We start from the raw sequence: 7,585 nt of genomic DNA on the forward strand, positions 1-7,585 counted from the left end.
AATCGTAAACCATCAAGAGAAGTTTGATTCTCGTGGACCAACAATCCATAATGGTTTCATGGGAAAAACCAAATTGTTTTGATTGAATATACAATCAAAAAAAAATTTTTTTTATTTTGACCCATCATAAATCAATCCGAATTCCTACATTGAGATGATGGTTGTTCTTGATCTCTCCAACATTTGATGAAAATTTCTGATGGTTTAACTTGAACAAACCATCAAATTAAGTTGCTATTCTTATGTTGGACCATCATAAATTAGGCTGAATTCCTACTGTGGGATGACGGTTACTTATGTTGGTTACCATTGTAATGCAATACGTTAAAAATAAATACAAATAGGAAGTATATAAAAAAGTCTCCTGAATAAAAACCCCATTACATGCATGTTTAAGTATAAAAGTATTGCAAAACATGTTATTATTATGTCCCATTTAAAAATTTCTATTGGGGGTACAATAATTGAATGCTTACGGAATCTTATTTAAAATAGGAAGGTTTCCATTTTGCGAGGCAATAGTGTTAAAAACTGAATAGAGTTAAATCGTGGTTACAAAGATTAGAATAAATGTTGAATTTAGAATTCCAAAGTATCCAAAATATTAAATTTAAACATTTTTCACGCCGCGTAAAAAAGCTAATTTAAAATAATTTTCCAACATTTTTTTGGAAACATTCTACTTTTCACGAGACAAGAAATAACTGCTAAATAAAGCTTATAAGGGAGGAGCATCCTGCGAAATAAGCGAATTTTTTCCAATAAGCTGACGGCGATCTAAATTGAGGAAGATCCATTACATGCGCAACATCATCATTGCCAAGAACAATATAAGGGGGAACAATCCCCGAAAGATAAAGAAAGGGAAACTTGTAAAGCCATCATTACCAAGCAAAAGTCTCATTTTTAAAGAGATCGGTAAAATTCCCTGGTAGTCATCGATCAGGGTATACTAATAGCTCCTATAAACTGACGAAACAATAAATTGAGCATTGCAAGCTATAAGCACTCACACTCATATAACATAAAGAAGAAAACTTTTTGCCCCGGCCTTCTTATCCCTTACTTGTTACAGAGATGCAATTCATTTCTAGTAACAAATCATCAATTTTCTAGGGGTTTTTCCGTCCTGATCACTCGACAACGTGTATTGATTAAACTTTTTTTTTTTCCTTATTGTTTTTTTTCTTCTTATTTTTTATTTCAGCTCTCTCGGAGGACTCGTTGGTCTTCTTAAGCTCCAACAAATGAAACGTGTGTAAGTTTCTTCTTTTTTTTTCTCTCTCCTACTACCTCCTTCCCTCTTGTACTGAAAAGGAAGACTTTAAAATCTCGATTTATTAGGGAACTTACCGCATAAAATGGGGTGTTCCTGTTTTTTTTTCCTCTTTTATTCCTGAGGAAGGAAAAAAGAAAAGAAGTATTTCTTTTGCTGGTGATTGCTCTCTGTAGAGGTAGCGAAAAGAAACTCGTTTATTTGGAAGTCTACTAAACGGATTTCGCCCGAGTATTGCAGCACTTAGTACTGCTTGTTACAGGCGTGTTACAAACGTTGATAAGATTCTTCGACGGGGTGGGGGGATTGTGGGAGTTTTCCCCTACTTTTCCCCCCAAGATTAATTTAGTCGTTCTTTCATTTTTTTTAAAAACGAAATTCGTAATTTTAGATCTTGATTCTAAACTCCTTGATATCCGTTTAAACTCTTTTTGTAGTCGGCTTAATACCCAAACCATTATTGATTGAAGTTGAAGATTTTCTCATTCAATTATTTCTTTTTTTAAACGTTCCACTTACACGACTAAAATAATCCAAAACCATTTAGTTTTAAAAAATATATTTGTCAAAAGTAAAATTTTTAGTTACTATGTATTTATTTATTTTTTATTCCTACTATTAGTTTACACTCTCCATATTTCGTTAATAAAATACTTTTTATTCATCTACTCAAGCTCAAATACATATTTTTTAATATTAATTTACATTTGTAAATACATTTACATTTCAAGTAAACATTTTTTTAGCTCAAATACAGTTTTTTTTTCAAATATTAAGTCATTCATTAAGTTTGATTATTAATTTCAGTATGTATGGGAGAAATTTTTTTTAATTATTTAATAAAAAGTAACTAAAATAGAATTTTCGCTTATTGACCTAAGATGACTTTAACACTTTTCTTTTTATATTGTTTGTTTTATTTATAAATTACATATTGAAATAATAATTTAATTATGATTTTAATTTTTATTATTAATTTTAATTACTATTGACTTTTTTTTATATTACTTCTCTTTAAAAAAAAAAGTACAGATTACATTAAACATTAGTTTCAAAAAACGCATTTTGTCAAAAGTACGTTTTTAGCTACTATGAATTTCAATTTTTATAAAAAAGAAAAGAAAAAAAAAATCAAAAGAGTTTTTAGAAAACATATGTTGTCCCGCTCTCCCTCGCTCATTACCGACAAAATGTCCTCCCGCCAAAGAGTAGGGGGGGGGGGGGGGGGGNAAATGTCCTCCCGCCAAAGAGTAGGGGGGGGGGTAGTGCCCGAAGGGGTCTGTTGAGAACCGGCACTTTGGTTCCTCTTCAATTTACACACACGATTATCTGGTATTTAGGTTCCAATTGCCCCTCTCCCCTTCTTCAGCCACCGGCAGAATAATAGCTGCTCTTCTTTTGTCATAACAACACCCATTTAAAAAGAATTGGGGTTCCTCACCAATACACTCTATAAATATAAAATGATCACATATAAACTATTTAAAAAGTAAACATTTTTATGAATGATTCAATTACTGAATATTCGAAAAAAAAATTTTTTTTGTGCGACTTTTTCCTGAGATTTTTTTGAGACGAGAAAAAAGTAATTAAAAATACAGGAGATTGAATAAAGATTATCTGAACAACTTTGGCGAGCCTCGAGTCTTCCGAGAGGACGCCATGCCGCGGAAGAAAATTTTCGTCACAAATTCTCTTTCTCCTCCTAATTTGAAATTTAAAGTGTAGAAAAAGTGAGTTCAGTCAGACCTAAAGTAAGCTATGAAGCTTCAAATACTGAAAAGAAAAATGTTAAAATGTACAAATGAAAATAAATTATGAGATCATAACTTATGATTACGCAACGGAGAAGGTCTCTTGTAATACTTTTAATGTTTCTAAGTATTATTTTCAGCAATTGAAATTTCATGAATTACTCTAGGTTTGTCTGTACTTCTTTCTCATTATTTTAAATTAGTAAGGGAGAGTGGGGTCAATTGTTACATTTTTTACTTAACTATATTTAACTAATAGTATATAAAAATGGTTGCCATCAGGGGTATACATGCAGATTTATTAAATACACCTTGTGTGCCACCTAGGAACCAAATCTAGAATCAGACACTCGAAATTTTTGCTCTGTTACAATCGTACCCTGTTACAATTGACACCACTCTCCCCTAATGAAGGAGGAGAAAAAGAATTAGTGACGAATATTTTATTCCGCGGTATGGCGTCCTCTTAAAGAAGAAGTTTTTTTTATGTTGATTGCTCCACCTCCCCCCAGCAGTTTTGTTTCTTATTGAATATAATAAGCAAGACTAGGAGATGGATGATCGAAGAATTGCCTTTAAAAATGCACGAAATAGGCTTCTAAAAACCATAGAAAAATTAAACTTAAAATGAAAAATAAATTACTGAAATATATTCAAAATTTGATTTATATGAAAAAAATTATAATTCGTAACTTATACTTATAAATTGAGAAAAAATACGGCAATATTAAAAAAAGGAATTAACTAAATTAATTAGCTAAAATGAAGTAACTAAAATACCTGATAAAGATACTACCTGATAAACTGAAATACCTGATAAACTAAAATACCTGATAAAGATTCTACCTGATTAACTAAAATACCAGATAAAGAGTTCAGTACGCAAATTTATATTTCTTTTCGAATATTATATAAAAAGGTGCTCCTTTATTATTTTCTCTTTTTAATTTTAAATAATCGTAAAATTATTAAACTCAATGTTGTATTTAAAATATTTCAAAGAAAAGTTTTAAATTCTTTCGTAAGCGTTATTATATTTTTTTATCCCACATTCAATGTTTTGTAAAGATATTTTTTAATTATTTGTTTATCTCTAAAAATTTTAATGTTTTTTACAATATCTGCTAAAGTGCTGTAACACTTATCTTCTAAAATTGTGTTCAATAAATAATTTAGTAGACATAGTCTTGAAATACTTTTTTTCTTCCTAATACCACAAATTAACCAACTATATATTCCAAAGACCACGTACATATATACAGATTTTTTTAGTTTTTGACATTTTTCAACAATAAAAATAAAATGTTTTAATGAAAAATTTGTTTTTGCAATTTTTATTATTTTTTTTATTTTAAAAGTTTGTTTGTAAATTTTGGAAAATTGAAGCTTAAGCAGTTTTGGATAAATATGGTTTTTTCCCTTTCTTTCTGAATCCATTTTTCAATTATTAAAACATTAAAGAAAAAACATATCAATATACTACTTAAACTAAACATATTTTGAATGACCTTCCTTAAAAATAACTGATGAAGTATCCAAAAAATAGAAATAATTGCACAAAATGCATTATATTATAAATAATTGCACAAATTAAAATTGGAATAATTGTAAAAACTATGTTAAAACATAAATAATTGCACAAATTAATTGAAATTGGAATAATTGTAAAAACTACGTTAAAACATAAATAATTACAGGAACTACATTAAAATAGAAATAATAGCAGAAACTGCATTAAAACAAAAGTATTTGCAAAAACTACACTTATATAGAAATGATTTCAGAAACTATATTAAAACAGAAATAATTGCAGAAATTATATTGAAACAAAAATAATTGCAAAACCTACATCGAAACAGAAATAATTGCAAAATTAGATTAAAATTGGAATAATTGTTGTGACTACATTACAATAGAAATAACTACAGAAACTATTGGAAACAAAAAATAATTGCAGAAACTACATTAAAGTAGAAATAATTGCAAAATTAGATTGAAATGGGAATAATTGTAGAGACTACATTACAATAGAAATAACTACAGAAATTATGGGAAACAAAAATAATTGTAGAAACTAGATTTAAATGGAATTAATTGAAGAAACTAAATAGAAGTAGAAATAATTACAGAAATGGCATTGAAGTAAAAATAATTGCTGAAACTGCATTAAAATAGAAATAATAGCGGAAACTACATCGAAACAGAAATAATTGCAAAATTAGATTAAAATTGGAATAATTGTTGTGACTACATTACAATAGAAATAAATACAGAAACTATAGGAAACAAAAATAATTGTAGAAACTAGAATTAATAGAAATGATTGAAGAAACTAAAATGAAGTGGAAATAATTGAAGAAACTGAATTAAAGTAAAAATAATTGATGAAACTGCATTGACATAGAAATAATTGCCGGAACTAGATTAAAATTGAAATAATTGTAGAGACTACATTACAATAGAGATAAATACAGAAACTATAGGAAACAAAAATAATTGCAAAAACTAGAATTAATAGAAATGATTGAAGAAACTAAAATGAAGTAGAAATAATTGAAGAAACTGAATTAAAGTAAAAATAATTTATGAAACTGCATTGACATAGAAATAATTGCCGGAACTAGATTAAAATTGGAATAATTGTAGAGGCTACATAACAATATAAATAAATACAGAAACTATAGGAAACAAAAATAATTGTAAAAACTAGAATTAATAGAAATGATTGAAGAAACTAAAATAAAGTAGAAATAACTGAAGAAACTGAATAAAAGTAAAAATAATTGATGAAACTGCATTGATACAGAAATAATTGCCGAAACTAGATTAAAATTGGAATAATTGTAGAGGCTACACTACAATAGAAATAAATACAGAAACTATAGGAAACAAAAATAATTGTAAAAACTGGAATTAATAGAAATGATTGAAGAAACTAAAATGAAGTGGAAATAATTGAAGAAACTGAATTAAAGTAAAAATAATTGATGAAACTGCATTGACATAGAAATAATTGCCGGAACTAGATTAAAATTGAAATAATTGTAGAGACTACATTACAATAGAAATAATTACAGAAACTATAGGAAACAGAAGTAATTGTAGAGACTAGATTTAAGTAAAAATAATCGAAGAAACTGCATTGAAGTAAAATGTATTGCAGTAACTACCAAAAGGCTTGACAGATAAGTTAAGAGTTTATTATTTCGTTGCATAAATATTATTATTTCTACGGATCAAAAAAAAAGTAGCCCTAGTGTAAGTATGGGTACTTGATTCGGAAAAAGCATATTGCTAAAGGGTGGTGAACATTATTAGTTATCATAAGAACCGAGTCATTAGGGGCCTACCTAGGGGCACGTGTCCCATTAACGCAAAGTGGCTGTTGCCCTTCTTTCTCTCCCAACAGCCGTGGGTAATTGGGAGAGAGGGCCGCTTTGGGCCGCGTGTTCTTCCCCCTTCTTTGAAGCTTAATAGTTGTTCTTTCTAAAAACCTTTAAGTGCGTGGATCTATTCAATAGATTAATCCCCGAGTAATGTTGCAAAATAATGAGTTATCGGACACTAAGATGTGATCTCTTGAAAAAAGCGGATTTAGTTTTAATACCGTTCGTTAAATTCATGAGCGATACATTCTATAAAAAAAAAATGTACTTTTTAGTCTAATTAAGGGAGTCCCAAATCTTGAATTTCTTTTTTTACACACATAATTCAAAGAATATAATATTATTAATTTCTTTTCAATTTCAAAGTATGTTTTTCGATTCTTACTACAGTCAAACCTCCTTATAGTGAACTCCCGTATAGAGTGAACGAAATGTTTGCTCTCTTGCCTTGCTTGCAACACACGTATAATGTTATTTTTTGTGGATAGACTGAATCAAAATGAGGGAGGAAGTTGGATAGTATATGAACTTCTTTCTGTCTTCGACTCATATTTTCTTCATATTTTTTTCTTTTCTTTTTTGTTATAATTTTGAAATTTTGACTTCAAAATAAATGCATGTACCGATTTTTAAAACAATCTATAGCATGGAATGTAGTAGTAATAGGGATTTTTCTTGTTTGCTTCATTATTGAATGGGTTCAGCATTCAAAGAAGCCCCAATCTTCTTCAAATCAAAGCCGATGAATTTTCTAAGCGATTGGGTGAGACTACTTTTATGTGCTCGAATGGCTGTTGGACAGGTTTAAAAAGCGAAATAACAGAAATTCCATAAAAATTATCAGAGAGTCGGGAAGAGTGTTTCCATATCTGATGTTGAGCATTGCTCATCAGCTTTTTTTTCTTTCTTTCTTTTCTTTTCTGTACGCAAAAGTAATAAAAAAATAAAAGTTAACACGTTTTTTGTTACTACGTATTATTTTTCAGTCATTTTTTTAAATTTCATTTTATTGGATATTTATTTAAATAATGTGAAAGTTTGGAACCATTAGTTAAAATTGTTTGCGGAACGGATATAGTGAAGTCCCGGTTATAGCGAACCAAAATTTCGGCCTCTTGAAGATTCACTATAGTGGGGTTTGACTGTATGGATACACACTCTCCTTATAT

This window comes from Parasteatoda tepidariorum, chromosome 1 (assembly GCF_043381705.1).
Source record: "Parasteatoda tepidariorum isolate YZ-2023 chromosome 1, CAS_Ptep_4.0, whole genome shotgun sequence".
NCBI classification, from domain to species: domain Eukaryota; kingdom Metazoa; phylum Arthropoda; class Arachnida; order Araneae; family Theridiidae; genus Parasteatoda; species Parasteatoda tepidariorum.